Below are 16763 nucleotides of genomic sequence, written 5' to 3'. Positions count from 1 at the left end.
AAGACTAGGTCTTGAAAGGCCAGTTGATCTGAGGATCAATCCAGTTACCGTGATGTAATTCGTGCGCTGCTGTAAACCGGACTATAGAGCTGATGCAGTTCCAAGAAAAAGTCCAGCAACTGCTCTGGTGGAACTCGATGAACTGATCCATACATCCAGGAGTGGAAAAGTCCCCACAGGGCCAAAGCACCTCTGAAGTGCAGTGAGGAAGCACATGTCTTACCAGGCAGAAGAAAACTTAGTAAATTAGAAAACGTGGTGCTGGTACAGTGATAGATGAGAAGCCCAATGCGATTGATAGCAGTGCCGTCAGAAAGATGCACACATTTATGCAAACTTAATTTTGGTCAAAGCTAACACAGCAGTCAAGCCGGGGGATAGGAAAGACTTAAAAATGGTGTTGAAGCACTTGTAAACCACCCTAAAGTTTAAAGACATAGGTAAAAGACAAAACTATAAAAATTTTACAAGACATCATGAGGGAATATATATTTATAACCCCCAGGGTAATGAAAAATTTCTTAAACAGCATACAAGCATAAATCCTAAAGGAAATGATAGATGAATTTTCCAAAATTAAAATTAGAACCTCTGTTCATCAAGAGATGCTTGGAAATAAAGAGAATCATCAGCCATAAAGGGAAGAAAATATTTGCAACCAGCAATACCAATAAAGGGTTATAATTCAGCCCCACAGGTTGGATCATGAAAAGACACGCAGTTTAAAAAAGTGGGTCAAAGACAAAGACAAAGACAAAGAGAAAGCACCGCGAGGGTGCGCAGAGCCTGCTTCTGGTGATTTCATGGGAGGTGGCAGGGTTAAGAGCTCTTGTCTGGGCCGCCCTCCTGGGTTCTGGATTCTGCTCCGCTGCTGACCATAACTGTTTAATGTTGTCGTGACTCCAGGGAGGGGAAAATCCTGGGGCAAAATACCTTTGAAACGGAAATCAGCCAAAGACCGAACAAAGGTTAAACCCGTTTACGGCTCACGAGTAGTGGTCCAGTTGCTCTCCTGCTGCAGCAGAAGCGAACAAATCCTCCCCGAGAAAAACAAAACCTCTGCAGTCCAGATAAGCCCTCACTCGTCGGGGTGACTACCCACTGGTCTGGAGACGCCTACTTCTCTCTTCTCTCCACTCCTTGGAAATGCCTGTTGATCTGGAGGTGCACCAAAGCCAGGTGAGAGATTCTGTGAATATTGCAACTTTATCCACATTGTAAAAGCCACAAACTCTCTAAATTAAAATTTCTTGGTCTTTTGAGCATTATTATCAACCAGACATTTTTCTAACACATCTCTAATTCTTAAAACGATCCTATAATGTAAGAATTATTCCTGCTTTACCGACAAGGCAACTAAGGCTCAGTCAGTTAACTGTGTTCGAAGGTCAAGCCCTTTAAGTGGTAAAAAAGGAACCGAAGTCCATCCCCACTGGCCCCAGGGTCGGACAGGTCCTTCACATTTTGTTGTCCTTCCAGGAAGACAGGAAAGAGGAGGCTTTGGGATAAATCGCCGTCGTCCTTGATTCCTCACAGCTCTAAATATTTAGAGTTCCTGCTGCTGTCCTTATTAGCCACTGTCTAATTAGCACCGGTGCTGTGACTGCGTCCATCTCGTTGTAAGTGGACAAATGGACACTGCCATGCAGGCAAGAGGCTTCCATTGCATAACCAGGTTCTATGCTGAGCTTTCAACGACTCACTTAGCTGTTTGCAGCTGCTTCTAAAAGGTTTCAAGGGTTTTTTTTCACTTGGCTAATTATTCTGAACCTTAAGAACCCAAAAGAAAGTCTAATATTTCTAAATTAAGAAGAATTTTTGTGCCACATTTTTGGCATGAAAGAAATAATTTTGGAAATAGATGGGTCAAAAAAGATTTATCTCTGGGACATTTCAGAATTTAATCAAGAAAAGTCAAAACAACACTTGAGATGAAGATTTCATTGTTGCAGATTTCACTTGGACCTCCTTTGCTTTGGAAAATTGGAGTTTGCAAGGGAGTAGGGGGCATTCTGACTGATAAGAATGGCAACTTAGTCATGTAGAGTGTACCACAGAAAAATTCCACTCCTTCAATTTGTTTAAATTTTGGGGAGGCATCAGATATCCCCAACTGCTCTGATTTACCTTTCTACTGGGTGGAAAATTGGGCAACTTCTCCTCTACCTCAAAGGCTCAAGGAAAATGATTAATTTCTTTAAAATATCATTCTTTAAAAATGTTTTCCCTTTCCACTGAAATATAGATGTCTGTACTTCTAATGGAGCAAATAACAAATAGCATGGTTTGGAAATCGAAGAGTCTAGAGTCACACCCCAGTTCTGTGACAATATGGGTGACCTCAGCTCTGAGCCTCTTAGCATCTGTGGCAGGAATGTCAGTGCCTACCTTGCAGGTTTTTTCCCAAGGCTGGATTTAGGAAGTGCACGCTAAGTGCTTGGCCTGTGAGAAGCACTCTTTAAGGGTTGTTATTATCACTAATGTTATTGTGCTATTATTATTGAAATGCACCTCTTTCTCAGGGATGACAGCAGCGCGTGTTCTAGTACCCACTCTAGGATAAAGAACTGAGCATATGGGTTGTAAAACTTCTCTGGTCTAGACGTTTTTTTGAGAAGGGAGTTTAGACTATTTTATGACACTGTATTATGCAAAAGATGTCAGGAATGTCACAGGCCCGTGAGTCAACCACTCCTCCACTCTCCCACTGTGGGCTTTAATATCAGCTCTGCATTAACTCAAACAGAAGTACCTGCAGGGTTTTCTCTTCTGCTGACTTCACTGCAGGAGTTGGGCAAAGCTCCTTTGGTCTGTGTGACTGAAAAGTCATTATTTCTTTTGAATTGGACTAAAGCAGTAAAAGATCATTATTATAGGAATTTCAGAGTATAATTGTAACCTGCGCTGTCACTGTATTTTCTCCAAATAATATATATTTTTTTCTGTAAAACAATGGACTGAATTTTAGTCATGTTCCCTAAGAAAATGGGAAGTGGACATATGAAAGAGAAGTGGTACAGAAGATTTTAATGAAATGCACACATCTATATATACACACACGTATTTTGCTTATGTAAAATCCTTTTGGTACCTTAAATACCTTAAAAATAGGGAACAATCTTCCTAAAAATAAAATGACATATGCTTTTAAATGACCTATGTTAAAAAGCGGGAAAAGTATTTGCTAATGACTGAATTTCAGGAGGAAGCAAAGCACGGAGGGGAAATGCTACAACAGTAAAGAGAGAAAAACAAAATGACATGAAATCCCAGGTGATTGCATTTAATTCCACAACCATTTTCTAACTGGATAAAGAGACTGTGAGAATGGAATACTTGCTTTTCCAGGTGGTCCTAGTCCAGAAGAAAAGACAAAAATATAAGCAGGAATGAGCATCTGGGTGGTGATGCCAGTCACAGACAGGCTTCTGCTGTTGCCCAGATCATAGGATGATGGGTCGTCACAGCTCAGGGGATGACACGGTGGTGGGGGGCAGCAGAGGGTGACCGCCTCCAAAAGTCAGTGTCTGGCCGCTGAGGCAGAGGGGCCCCTGAAGGATCAAACTCTCTGGGCTTCTATTCGGTCATCTGTGAAGGAGGTCAACTGAATGAGATCTAAGGTCACTTAAAAAACATTGTCCTGTGAAATAGGAGAGGTAAGGTGAGCAGGTGGTGGCCCACTTAAATCTCATGGACAGTGGTTCATTCCGTTTAAGTCTCTATTTCTTAGAATTCCAGGGTGAATTTCTTAGCCCTTTATTAATTTATAAACAAGTCTTCAAGACCAAATTAAGATGAGAACATTTTAATTCAAAGTTTTTACCCTAGACGCCATGTGGGATAATCTGGATAGCATGCTTCTTGAAGTCAGGCACACCTGGGTTCAGTTTCTGAAAGCTCTCCCATTTATTTGGGGGGAAGTCATTGGGGTCCCTGGACCTGCAGCTCCACCAGGGAACTTGAATCACGGCAAGTCTCAGGCCCCAGCTCAGACTTCTTAAATCAGAAACACTCTGGGCCCACAGGGACTGGCCCACAGGGACAGGCCCTCGTGCCCAGAGCTCCCTGGCCCCAGCTGGCATGTTCTTCCTGGGGCCCTTAGGAGACCCACAGCCGTGGTTCAAGGTCAGTGTTAGCCCTTGTGGAGGGAGTAAGCGCACCCCCTGGGTGTCCCGCCCAAGTGGCTGCAGCACCCCCAGCTCTGGCCCCGGGGCCCGGCTGAGCCCAGTGACCTCTGAGCTTCATTTCCCTCACCAGGAGGAGGCCATGCTCTGCGGCCGCACAGATTGCTGTAGGGTCACATGAGATCATGTATTTGGAAGCACTTTATAAAACATAGTTTTATCTACACTGTATGTGCAGCATTATGTATTAACATGAACAGTATAAATTATTCATTCTTAAAATATTTCTTTCGGTTATAGAGTTTGGTCATAAAGCATAACGGTTTCGTGTGCTTGTAAGCTTTAGTGAGTTTTCAGCTTGCTTTAACCTGGGTTTTCTGTTTTCCTTTGACCTGTAATACCTTGTGCGAGGTGCTTTGAGCGGGCTCAGTGAGACCACTTCTAGCACGGGGGTCATTCTTCATCGGAGCTGTTTCTGCTATAAGTCGTTGACAAACTATTTTTTGTTCTTTGAGGCCTGGATAAATGCAAATAAATTTTTCTGGGTTTTCACTACTTGAAATTCACAAGAAGGTGTTCAAAAATAAAATTTATGCAATCAGTATGGTGTGAGGTTATTCATGCCCAGACACCCAGTCACCTTGGACAGATGAACCCTGAGTATTTATTGTTCTTACATAGTGTTACAGCTTGTTGGACCAGTTTTCTGACAGAATAAAACCCATATATTTTCTTACAATGCATTCCATACTCTACTCCATTACCCACATTTCAAAATCACTCAGGCCTCACCACCTCTGGTTCTCAAAACATTGTTACAGGGAAAGAAATGCAGAATTACTGCCAAATGTATTTCTGACAAATGCCTCTCAGGTGATAGTATGTATTACCCCTCATTTATTCATCTGATAAGAATTTAGGTAGCCTTGACTTAGACAAAGTATCATGTCTTTTTCACAAAAGTGCTTAAATCCAAACATTTTGTACATGCTCCTGGGATCTGTGTAGTAACGAAGGGTCATCACAAGTTTGTATTTCTAAGCAACTATGGGAGAGATCGAGGATGTCTGTGGCACAGCAGTGACAGCCTGGCCACGTGCTCAAGGCCCTGCAGTGAAAGGAAGCACCCTCAGCTATGTCCACTCTTGTTATGAGTGGTTGGCAGGTGTCCTTGTACATCCAGTGCCATAGGGTGGACAGAGCGCTTTGACCTCCGACAGACCTGGGCTGGGATTCTTGGCCTGCCACACTGGGGCCAAGAATTCATCACCTTTACAATGAAGTGTTACACAGTTTAAATTAAATGCTGTTTATGAAACACCACTGCACAGCGTCTGCCAAAAAAGGTGACATTTAACAACTAGTCATGGAGTTTTAGTTCCTGAGAATTCCTGAAAATGCTGTTACTGTCAGCTCGAGGGTGAAGGCTGAGGAGTCGTGTGTCCCTGTGAAGGGCCAGCGCCTGTGGCAAGAGTGAGGAGAGTCCTGAATGGCAGCTGCTGAGCGGGGTCCCTGTCTGTCCCAGCCCTCGGCTGTCCCCACCCAGGTGGGGAAGCTCTTGGTCTCTGGTCCGTGGGTACTGCTGTGGATCGTTACTGATTCGTTCTGTCTGGACAGCGAGTGGCAGGGGTCAGCCAGGAATCAGGGTGAGAGTGATGACCCCATGCCTGTTCACGTGCAAACGTCAGAGGTTGGCAGTGGAATGCTTTAGTGCCATTTATGGAATTCACTGCAGTCTGATTAGCGTTTGCCTGGCCTTGGTGGGAGCTCTGACCTCCCTCATAGGTCTAGTTGATCCAGGAAGTTCTGAAAGTTGAAGTCTCATTATTTACCTTAATGCTGAAGAGGGATCCATAGATTTTCAAAGAAAAAATTGCTTTTTGGAAGTTCTAAGTCTTACTTGTGCCTGGGTGGTCCCGTGGGCACTGCTAGCCCTAAGCAGTCGCCAGTTCTCACTGCTCATGGTTACGCGAAGCAGCACCGGGCAGGAGCGGGGGCCGCGGGGTGTGGGGTGCGGACCTTCCAGAGAAAGGGCCGTGGAAGCCCTTTGTTTATACGTTCACCCTAAGGGGGAGGTATTCCGTTTTAAACTAAAGAGATGATGTTTTAGAAGATTAGAATACAAATTTCCATTTTGATGAAATATAATGTAAAAAAGAAAGGTTTTCATTACTCCTTTTGAGACCAATGGCATAAAACTTCTTAAACTGAGTATTTTGGAAAGAAATAACAAAATGACTAGTAACAAATTAAAAAATAACAAAGTACTTGCATTGAGCTGTAGTGTAGGACTTCTTTATATTCTTCAGTTCAATTTCAAATACTGAGTATTTTAAGAGAACTGTAGATAGGATGGGGTCAGTGTCTTATGTGTGAACACACTATGTAGAAGGATTTTTGTACTGATTAGATAGCAGTTCTACCAAGTGGTATTTAATTCTTGTATACACATCTAGGTCCCCTGATAGACTGTGCAGAGATTACATAATATATATATAGTTGTACATTCTCAGCCCTAACAAGCTTAGGTATTTAATAGGGATTTAATTAATATTTAATTTAAATAACCATAATGTGCTATAATGTTGGCAAAGGGCACTATATATTAAGAAAAACTTCTTTTAATAACTAGGCAAGATCAGTGTTTTCTTTGATCTTAGAGGTTGGACTAAGCTGAGAATTTGGTTGGAAAAAAAATGATAGTATATGGAGTTTTTATTTAGGTAACTTTAAATATAGTTATAGTCATAAATTCTTGGCTCAATATTTTAGAAATAAATAAAGAAGGCCTGGTCAATATGGACTATGACTATAATATTCTGAAGCAGTTAGAAAATGCAGTTAGAAAAACACAGTCCAGGAAACAAATGTATGTGCATTGTGATCATGACTACAAGGGCGTTCCTGGTTTTCCCTTCATTGGGAAATTCAGAAATGATGCAGAAAATGTGAAAGCAATCCATGGTCTGTTTTTATGCCAGAAGCAACCTTACCAAGTGAAAACTATGTACAAATTTCACCTGGCACCTGTCCTGCCTAATTAGGAGCATTTTCTGAGGTTTGAAGCTTTTCCTGCCATCAATGACATAATGAACGGGGGGGGGGGGGGGGGGGTGATGATGTAATGAATGGGTGGAGCTGTGGTTTCCACTGGAGCTGCTTGTACTTCTTGGAGCAAATGCACACAAATGGGTTGCTGGGCAGCAGGATTAATCTGGAACTTTTGGGTCCGATTTGATTCAGTTCTGATTTGATTCAATTCTAATAAAATCTGAAGGTCATTCATTAAAGGTTGTTTCTTAGCGATTTTAAAGCTTATTTCTCCATTTTTAAAGCACTCATTTATTAAAACATTAAAATGGTCAGATTGCATTCTAGAAACCACAACATCCTTTATATATATATTTTCTACATTTCATTTTACTTTAGATCATTGAATAGGTGCTTTATATTTTGGGAAAGGCAGATTTCAAAATGTACATCAAGTATATGGTACTTTGAAAATACTGCATGAATTTTTAATAGGTGTCAATACTGATAAATATAATTAAGAATTAAAAAAAAATATTCCATATCTCCTTGGTTTGATGTGCTGAAAACAGATGTGAGTCACCAGGCTTGTGATATATTCTTAATAAAACAGATAATATGATGTGTCACAGCTCTGAGAAAGAACAACTTACTGCCTATTCAGTCAGTGTTACTACGCTTCTATTTTTTGTGACATCTGTGTTTGTCAGTATGTTTGAGACTTCCAGTTGTCTGCTCAATAGCCATTTTCATCTTTGAAAATAGTCACAGATTCCTCACTTTTCCAGGAAGGAACATGCTCAACTAAAAGACCATATTTCTCAATCTTCTTTGTAGTTACAGGTGGCCAATTACATGTTAGTAAAAGTAATTGGGTGGTTCTAAGGCTCCTTAATTGAAAACCAGCCAGCTGGCATGTTTTGTTTTCCTCTTTAAATTTTCTCCTTCCTGCTGCCTGGCAAGTCACAATGGTTGGGGCTCCAGCAGCCATTCTGGGCCAAGAAATGACCTTGACAATGGAAGCTGTGTGTATCATGTCATGCGGAAGTAAAAAAGTAACTCATTCCCTCAGTTTAACTAAACTATAGGCAGGTTTCTTTCTGACCATAGGTTTCTTTCCTCCCTTTTCTTTGAGCATTCACTTTAGAAAGCAATTGTAAATTCTTTCTCTGCCCCTGTGAGGTGTAGATCTTGTCTCAGCTTCCTATCAGTTTTATAGCCCAGGAATGTTACCCTTGGTGACGTGGGAGCCATCCCTTTGAAATCTAATAATCAGGAAAGAGAGCTGGCCTATCTCTCAGTCTCTGTGAGAGGGTAGGAGCTTAACCAACTAACAAACTAACTAACCAGCTAATTAAGGAACACAGAAGGCCTGACCACATCGGACCTCCCCTGACCCTTGCCCTGGCCTATGTTCTCTAGTACCTTTCCACTGGGTCATCCCAGTGCTTAAAAATCCTGCTGTCTTTTGTTTCAGCAGAGTTGAATTCAGATTCCCCTATTGGAATAATCTTGAATAAAGTCTTCTTTGTTTAACTTTGTCCAGTGAAAATTTCCTTTGGGAGCCCAGGACATCTTTATGCTAGAGGAGCTCATCTTTACAGAGATGGCTAGTTAATAAATGGAGCAGGAATGACAGACAGTTGCCCTGTTATGACTGTTTAGCCAAAGACCATCAACAGGTGTTGTCACCGTTAGGTGAAAAGTTGTAGGGGAACAAGACACATCAGCCTGGTTCCAAACGGACACTATTCAGGTCACTTATGAATCGTAAAGAACAATGTACCGTTACAATACAGAGTTCTGGTAATCATCGGTTTATTAGATGGGCTCACTTAGCCATCACTAGTAAGGAACAGTCTGACACCGTGCGCCTCCTGATGTGACATAACATGAACTTTCCTTGCCAAAAGCATTGTCCTGAACCCAGCTATCACTAGGCCTATGTACAGGTTTATAGGGTGTCACTGTTTGAAAAATGAAAATGCTTCTTGTTTAGAAGGTAGAAGACTAATTAGGAGAGTAAATATTCTCCTTTGCTCTGCACAATGAGAGGTGGTAGAGCCCGAAGATAGCAGGGGGCTGGACTCTTTGTGCTGCTTGGATTTATTTGCCTTATCTGGACCACAGAACTGCGGGCTTACTGTAGGTGGTGCAGAGATAAGCGATCTTATGTAAGGCACTGTATTTTGGAGTTTCCATTATATGAAATAGAAAGTGATATAAACAGAAAGTTTGGAAATCTGACTCATCAGTCATCTAAATCAGCAAAAACTACTACGCTGAGCAAAGTCTGTTCTCTGTCAGTGAGGCACAGCCACCTCAAGGGTGCCGGGCGGACAAACCCGCTCATGCACACTTAACACAGAGCAGTCCAGGCAGGGCAGACTCGTGTTGATCGCATAATCAAAAAACCTAATTAGCATCACACAAGAATAAAGTATAGTGAATAATAAATAAGTAGCTAAATGTTGGTGAAAACGTAAAATCTTAGAAATGCGAAAGAACGAAAAGGTCTTTAGTTCAACCTTCTTTTCCTACAAATGGGAAAACTATTTCCAGGAATGCGGTGACATCCCCATGGCCACCTCATTAGTAGCCTGGTTGGGACTAAAACATCAGCCTTTGTGCTGCTGCCAGGGCACATTTTCCGCCACCGGCTGTCCCTGAATGAGGACGCGAGCAGGACCTCAGGGGCTGAATCTACTGTAGAAGTTCCACTGAATGTAATAAAGAGGGATCAGAAGTCAGGAGAATTTCCTAATAGCTTAGATGGAATTCGAACAGGATTTTGAAAAAGAAGATAAAAATAATTCTCAACATTTCATCAGAGTGATACAAATATAAGGTTTCTATCACTTATCAAGAAAGGATGAATGTATTAATAAAAAATATAATAACATGAAAAACATGTGTTCCAAATATTAGAATCAGAAACTCTTCTATTTTGACCAAAAGAAAATTGGCAACAAATTAATATTATCTCTTTTTCAAGGGCAAGTAAATATTTGATGATACTTTTCTACCCAGTGATCAATTTCTCTGCTATTAATTTCTGGAAACAAAACTCTCTATCAAGACTTATGAACTATTACTCAAACCCTGCGGGGGTCTTCCTCGCCTTTCTTCACTTCTCTCCACCCAATTCCACGTTTTAATGCAAGCATTAATTAAGGGTAGCATCGATGTTATACTCCCTGTCTTGGGATTGTCAAGAACTGGCCATTTGGGAAAGGTTTACTTTGGGATGGACATTGCAGTCACAGGTCAGTCACAGGTCCTGTGGCTTGAGAACTTCCCTGTTTGCCAGACATTTGTACGGCCCGTGGAGTGTTCTTTACGATCTTTTATGCTAGCCCTTCCCTGCAATGATTTTGTTGATAGTCTTCTGTAGATGTCTGTATTCAGGACATTAATATTCACAAGTTAAAATTTCTCATGAGCAATAATATACAGGGTTCCAGATATGGTAACTGAGGGTTCCAGAGGGTAACTGATATGGTAAAACAAGCTGACATTGGGAGAATAAACTACAAACAATGAAAATGCAAAACGAAAGACAAAACTGAGCATAAAACAAAGAGCTAAGCCTGAAATGTGAGCAAACCCTGAGGATGAATGGCTTGTAGGAATGGCAGACGATTCTGGGCAGACAGCTCCCAGGGCCTGTGGGGCACGACTCCTGCTGAAGAGTTCAGGGTCTAAAATACGAACAGAATGAGGCTCAGGAGGCATAATAAAATGTGAAATATGTTAATTATGTTGTAAATGTTCAGAGAAATGGGGGGAGGAATTGATTCACAGGCCAAGAACAGAAATTAATGAAAAAAAAATTACATAGAAATTCTAAAAATAAGAAAGCATAGTCAGTGAAATTAAGTAGATTGTTTTACAGCATATTACACATGTATCTGGAAGGAATTAGTAAATTAGAAAATTCAAGGAAATTAATGAGGCCAGTGCTTCTCTAAGTGTGGTCTATGGATCAGCATAATTCTAACATTTCCAGACTGAAAGGAAATTAGCATGGAAATTGATAGTAATCATTTTGAGTGTTTCATAACAAGGTGACAGAATAATTTGATGTTGAATCTAGTAACAAAAAAATTGAGACCTGACTTTTGACTTAAACTTTTTTTTCTAATCAATTGTTATGTTTTATAAAACTCTCTGCAATAGATTGGCAATAATGAGACTGGTCTTTCACTTCATATAGCTTGAGAGGAACTCAACTAGACTATACCAGACAGTGATAAAGGAGTGAAAGTTATAAAAGAGAAATCTAGACATGCAAGGGATTTATCATCCGTCAGACCTTGAACTGGTGATACCCATGGGACCTGTATAATTATGTTCCAAATCAGATGGAGGGCGGTATTTCTAAATTTTTACAACATAATTAATATAAATCAGAATAGTTCCAAGGAAATCAGCACTTACGGGCACTCTCTTGATGCTGTCTTTTTACAGCGGCATATTCTAAAGGCCTCAATGGAGAATCACCTGGATACAGAAGGCAAGTTGGGGAACCCTATTTTACACACTGGGGCCCAAAGCAGCTTCTTTTTCCTTCCCCATTCCATTGTTCCATAGTTCTCGTAACTTTAACCCAACATCTTCTATGAGAGCCACATTTCCAGCATCTTTTAAAATTGAGGTCATAAAAAATAATACATTTTTACAAACAATCCATTGTATAATCTTGACATACATAGTTTTACAATTTGTTTCATAATGATTTTAATGTACATTAATTCCTTAATTTTAAATGTGTAAATACATATAATTCTATAGCATTTCCCTTAAAATATTAAGAGCAATCTATGGGCAAAACAATTGGCCAATTCTTGCTTAATGGTATTTTTAATTTTAATTTTCTTATTGCTCATATGAGGGGTGAAATACATGTATTTTGAAATATATTTAGAGTTATATTTAAACATTCTCATTCTGTTACACTGAGGGAAAAAAACACTCCAGTAGAGATGAAAACTGAAGGCTTATAAAAGACAATGGTTATCAAATTTATCCAGCGTTTCTCTTCTGCACTCGGTATCCAAGATACAAAACAGCTATAAACATCAAGGACTTCAAAGCTGGAAATATTACCAGGGAAAAAGGTAAAACACGGTTTTGTACAATTAGGCCTCATTCACTTTGTTTACCATATTTTATGTTTTCATTTGCCTGGAAAAATAGGATGTGTCTTGGGGATATCAGGATATATGGAAATATATCTATTGCATGCTTTTATATGCATTGTGCTGTAGGTGGTAATCTTAATGATTATATTAGTGCCATAAAAAAAACGCTACTCTCAGATCCTAACCACGTCCATGAAAAACATCTAAGTTAGCAAAGCAAAATTTTTGCTGGCTGAAAAGCAGTGATGTTGCTTGGTTAAGTAAATATGATCAATGTAAGATAAGGTCACAAGAGAGGTGACACCAGTGTTTTGTGTACATTTTAAGAAAATTGTAAGAATTTTTTATTTAAGCGTACATACAAAAGTTTTGTAAGCCTAACCATTTAAAATCAGGTTGAATTTAATTAATTTAAAATTATTTTAATTTACATGAAAAGATTTCCTAAATGATGATTCTTTAATATTTTACGATAGAATGAGTATAGCATCTGGATTAGAGAGACTTGAATATGAATCCTTGAAAGTTCTCACTCTAAATCTCAGGCTCAACAATCAAACCCCAGAATAACAGCAGCTTTGCGGGCTTTGCGGGCTGTGGATGGGCTTTGTTTGCAAACGGAGTGTTTTCTGAGTGTTAACCTCAGACCTGGAGCACAGGCGGAAGCAAGAATGCCCACATGGATGCCAGTGCTCTGATGGGCATTATTGTCTCCTTGTGTGCATATCATCAAGTCACATATTCCAAGAGGTTCTGCCAGTACAGACAGTCCTTGTTAGGATGTCCTCAGCTGTGACAACGTGTCTGTGCTCTCCTGGCTGCTTTTTCTTAACATTTAATGATTTCTCATAACGCACCCAATGTCCTCATCCACAGGCTGGTATTCGCTCTAGTTAACTCCAGTCACTGAATAATGCGTTTATAGTAAATGTCATGGACTGCTTTTTTCTATGATCAAGAAATATCTGAGTGTTTCCCTCTTTCATTTCCATGTGTTCTGTTCAGCACATTTGGAAATTTTGGAGCCTGGAGATTTATATCGTCAAATTGCATGCAAAGGGAATCAGTTGTCAAAATAAAATGATTTGGGTTCTTTTTGGTTTTGTCCCAGGCATCAGAATTTTTCAAGTACTAGAGAAAAAATCTTCAGGTGAAACATGGTCCAAAAGTCTGAATTCCAGATGTGAGTTGAGATGGTTATGGAATGTCGTGTTTGTTAGTGCATCTCAGTGCAGCGGCACCCCAAAATCTGACATGAAGTTACTACCAATAAGTGGAACTGACACCTAAACCCACCCTTGGAGGATGTTACATTTGACTTTTATGTGATCCTTCCTTACAATAAAAACTGAATGCTTTGTATTTCTGACATGTCTGCACTTGAGGGTAATTTTCAGGCTCAAAGATGGAGTCCCAGCCAAAACGGATTGTAATCTGCGTATTTTGAGTGGCTGGAGAAGGATGATTAAGAAGCTCCTTTCTGCTAAAGGAGTCGTCCCAGCAGATTAGTGTTAGGATGGGAGGAGTTGAACTGAGAAGGTGCAGAGAGCAGGAAAGTTGCCAACACAGATGCATCCTTCCCAAAAGTGAACAGTGAGAGATCTAATGCTCTCAGAGGGCAAACCCTTCCGCCTTCAGAAGAATGCTTACTTGTCTATGTGTGTGTACGTTTCAACAAATGATCCTTGAAAAGGGATTTGATGGCAGGCCATCTGCAAGTTCACAGCATCATAGGTGGATCACACGGCTCTTTTTGTGCCCAATCATCTGGCCTAGAATTTCTGGAGTTGTTAGCATTAAGGCCGTTGAAATGTTCTATACAGTCTTCGATTCCAAGTGTAAAATGGTTGGCTTTGCAATTTATTGCTCTTCCCCTCAAAGTTTTCTTGGGGAATGATGTTGGGAGCTCGGCAGCCCGTCTGGGACCCTGGGCCACATAAGCGGCCCCCTGGGTTCGGAGGGAGGGAGGGACGTGGGACGAGGGGCAGGCGGTCCTGCTCCTCTCCGGGCGTTCTGGGAGGCGAGTAGTCTCACAATACGCTAGAACCAAGCTCTGGGATTAAACAAATGAGTTGGATGGGCTTCTGACCTACTGTCTTTGGCTCTGCCAGAATATTTGGCCTTCTCTGTGGGAAAGCTTGGTGAGGCGGACTTGGAACTTTTATATAAAATTCATCCACACCTTGTTAGCTCCAAGGCAAAAGCCAGTATCTGGCTCTTTTGTAGATTTAAAATCCAGAATCTGTGATCCTTCTTCTCAGGTTTGAGATCGGAGCTTTGTGGATTTAAATATCATTGCTTGTTTACACAATCCTGTGTTATATCATAATACTTTTTATAGCAACAATGTTCACAATTATTAATTGCTGAATTTTATATTCTATAATTAGGTTTGCTTTGTATATTTTGTCAACATATGACTAAATTATTTCAGTTGCTATGAATTATTGTCACTTAAATAGTTTTGGCTTATTTAAAAAGTATTATTAATACCCTATATTTTTATAGACAATTTTATAAATCATAAAATTCTAAAGAAGAAACACAATATCCAAAACACAATACCCAGAGATAAAGCATAGTTTGATGTATTTTTTAGTCACTTTTTCTTATTTCTTACACACACACACAGAAACATGTATATTTGTTTTCAACTAAATAGGAATTATACTGCATAAACAGATGTCTTGTCTCTGCTATTTCATTTTGTATCATGAACATTTTCCCATTTGGTATCACAAATGATACTGTATCTTGATTACATTACTCATTTCATTAATTAATTAAACCCCAATATTTAATTGTTGCATGTAAATTTTCCCCTGGAATCTAAGGTAGCATTGAATCAAATAACAGACATACATACTTTTCTACCAGCTCAACAGCTTGTTACTACAGAAATTTGTTAGCTATGTTGAGATTTTATTCAGGTGCTGTGCGAGCCAGTTCATGAATATTAAAGTGTTACCAGCATGCTAAATAATTAACTGAGGGCTTTAATTTCTAAGAAAACATTTGATGAGTTATAAACTAATATGTGCATTTTAACTGAATTTACAGACTTGTGGATTTTCGATAACTCTACTGATTAAATTCACTCATTCCTCCTGAAACAGATGTTTACTGAGCGCCCCCATGTTCAGCACACTGTCTAGGCTCTAGAAATAAATGGGCAAGTTAAATTCCCTGCCTCTTGGAGCTCATATTATAGCAGGAAACAAGAAAGAAAGTGCATGTGGTTATATCAGGTAAGAGCTATGCCAAAACAAGGAGAGCAAAGGGACCAGGTTGAGAGCCCCTGGGTAAGCTTGGGGGCACCCAAGTCAGGAGGCCTGAGGCTCCGTCCTGCAGACCCCTCTAAGGAAGGGCTGTTCGAGCAGCAGAGCTGCTGAGGTCTGTTGGCAAGGACAGGCTGCTTTCTCTCCCTTCACCAATCATATCTTTATCTTATGGGATAATTTTCCGGAGACAGCAGTTGGCATATATTATGCTTTAATAATCAGTTAAACAATCAAATTCCAAAAACCAAAAACCCAAACAACCGCAGCAGCAGACGTGCAGCATCTCTGAGCATGTGGCGGGGACAGCAGGCCAGGTGCTCCGTGCCCGGCACCTGCATCCCAGGCGGCCTCCTGTCTCACCTGCCATGCGTACCTTCCACACCGACACACGGATTTATTTCTTGCCTGGAAACATGCTCCATCCCTTCCTCTGGCATTTCTTCTTCTTTCTGTTGGAAATGTCTTCCTACTTTCCCAAAATAATCTGTTTTTCAAGACTCAACCTCAAGCCACTTTCTTAAATAATTTTGCATTGAATTTAGATTTATGAATAATGATTCTCTTTGAGGGAGGTGTGTGTGTGTTTTGTTCAGGTCCGTTTTATTTTACGGGCTGTGTTCTGAATCAGCTCCGGGACATGGAGAGCCAGTGCGGCCCGGCTTAGCCAGTGAGACCAGCAGCTGTGAAACAAGAGGCGGGCAGCTGTGCAGTGGCTGCAGGGTGGGACGGACAGAGGCTGTCTTGTCGGGGCCGGTCCCTGTCCTAAGCGCCAGACGGAGGCGAGGCAGGGAGAAAGCTGAGACGCCCAGAGACGGCATCTGAGTGGCAGCTCTCTGTGGAAGTGGCAGAATGAATTGAATTTTTAAAACAAGAATACATTCATTGTTTAGGGACAGGTTTTGGTGTATGTAGAGGATATTTGGATGGGAAATCTTAACATACTTTTGATTACCTAAAAATGTCTAAAATGTTATCTAAAAACCTTGAGGTGTTTTTAAAAGGGGCAGGAGAAGAGATGAGCACAGTGCCTGGCACATGCATGTTCTCAATATATGTTTTTTTAGCAAATCTATAAGCAGTGTATAGGGCCTTATTTACTATCCTATTTTTTTCAGTGTTTGGTAGGTTGAGAGGAGTTATGATTATAATACAAAGGTTCTGTGTTTTGGAAAAAACCTAAGAAA

Source organism: Manis javanica, chromosome 16, assembly GCF_040802235.1.
Source record: "Manis javanica isolate MJ-LG chromosome 16, MJ_LKY, whole genome shotgun sequence".
In the NCBI taxonomy this organism is placed as follows: Eukaryota; Metazoa; Chordata; class Mammalia; order Pholidota; family Manidae; genus Manis; species Manis javanica.
The sequence above is the reverse complement of the archived record's forward strand: the minus strand, read 5'-3'. Positions refer to the sequence as shown.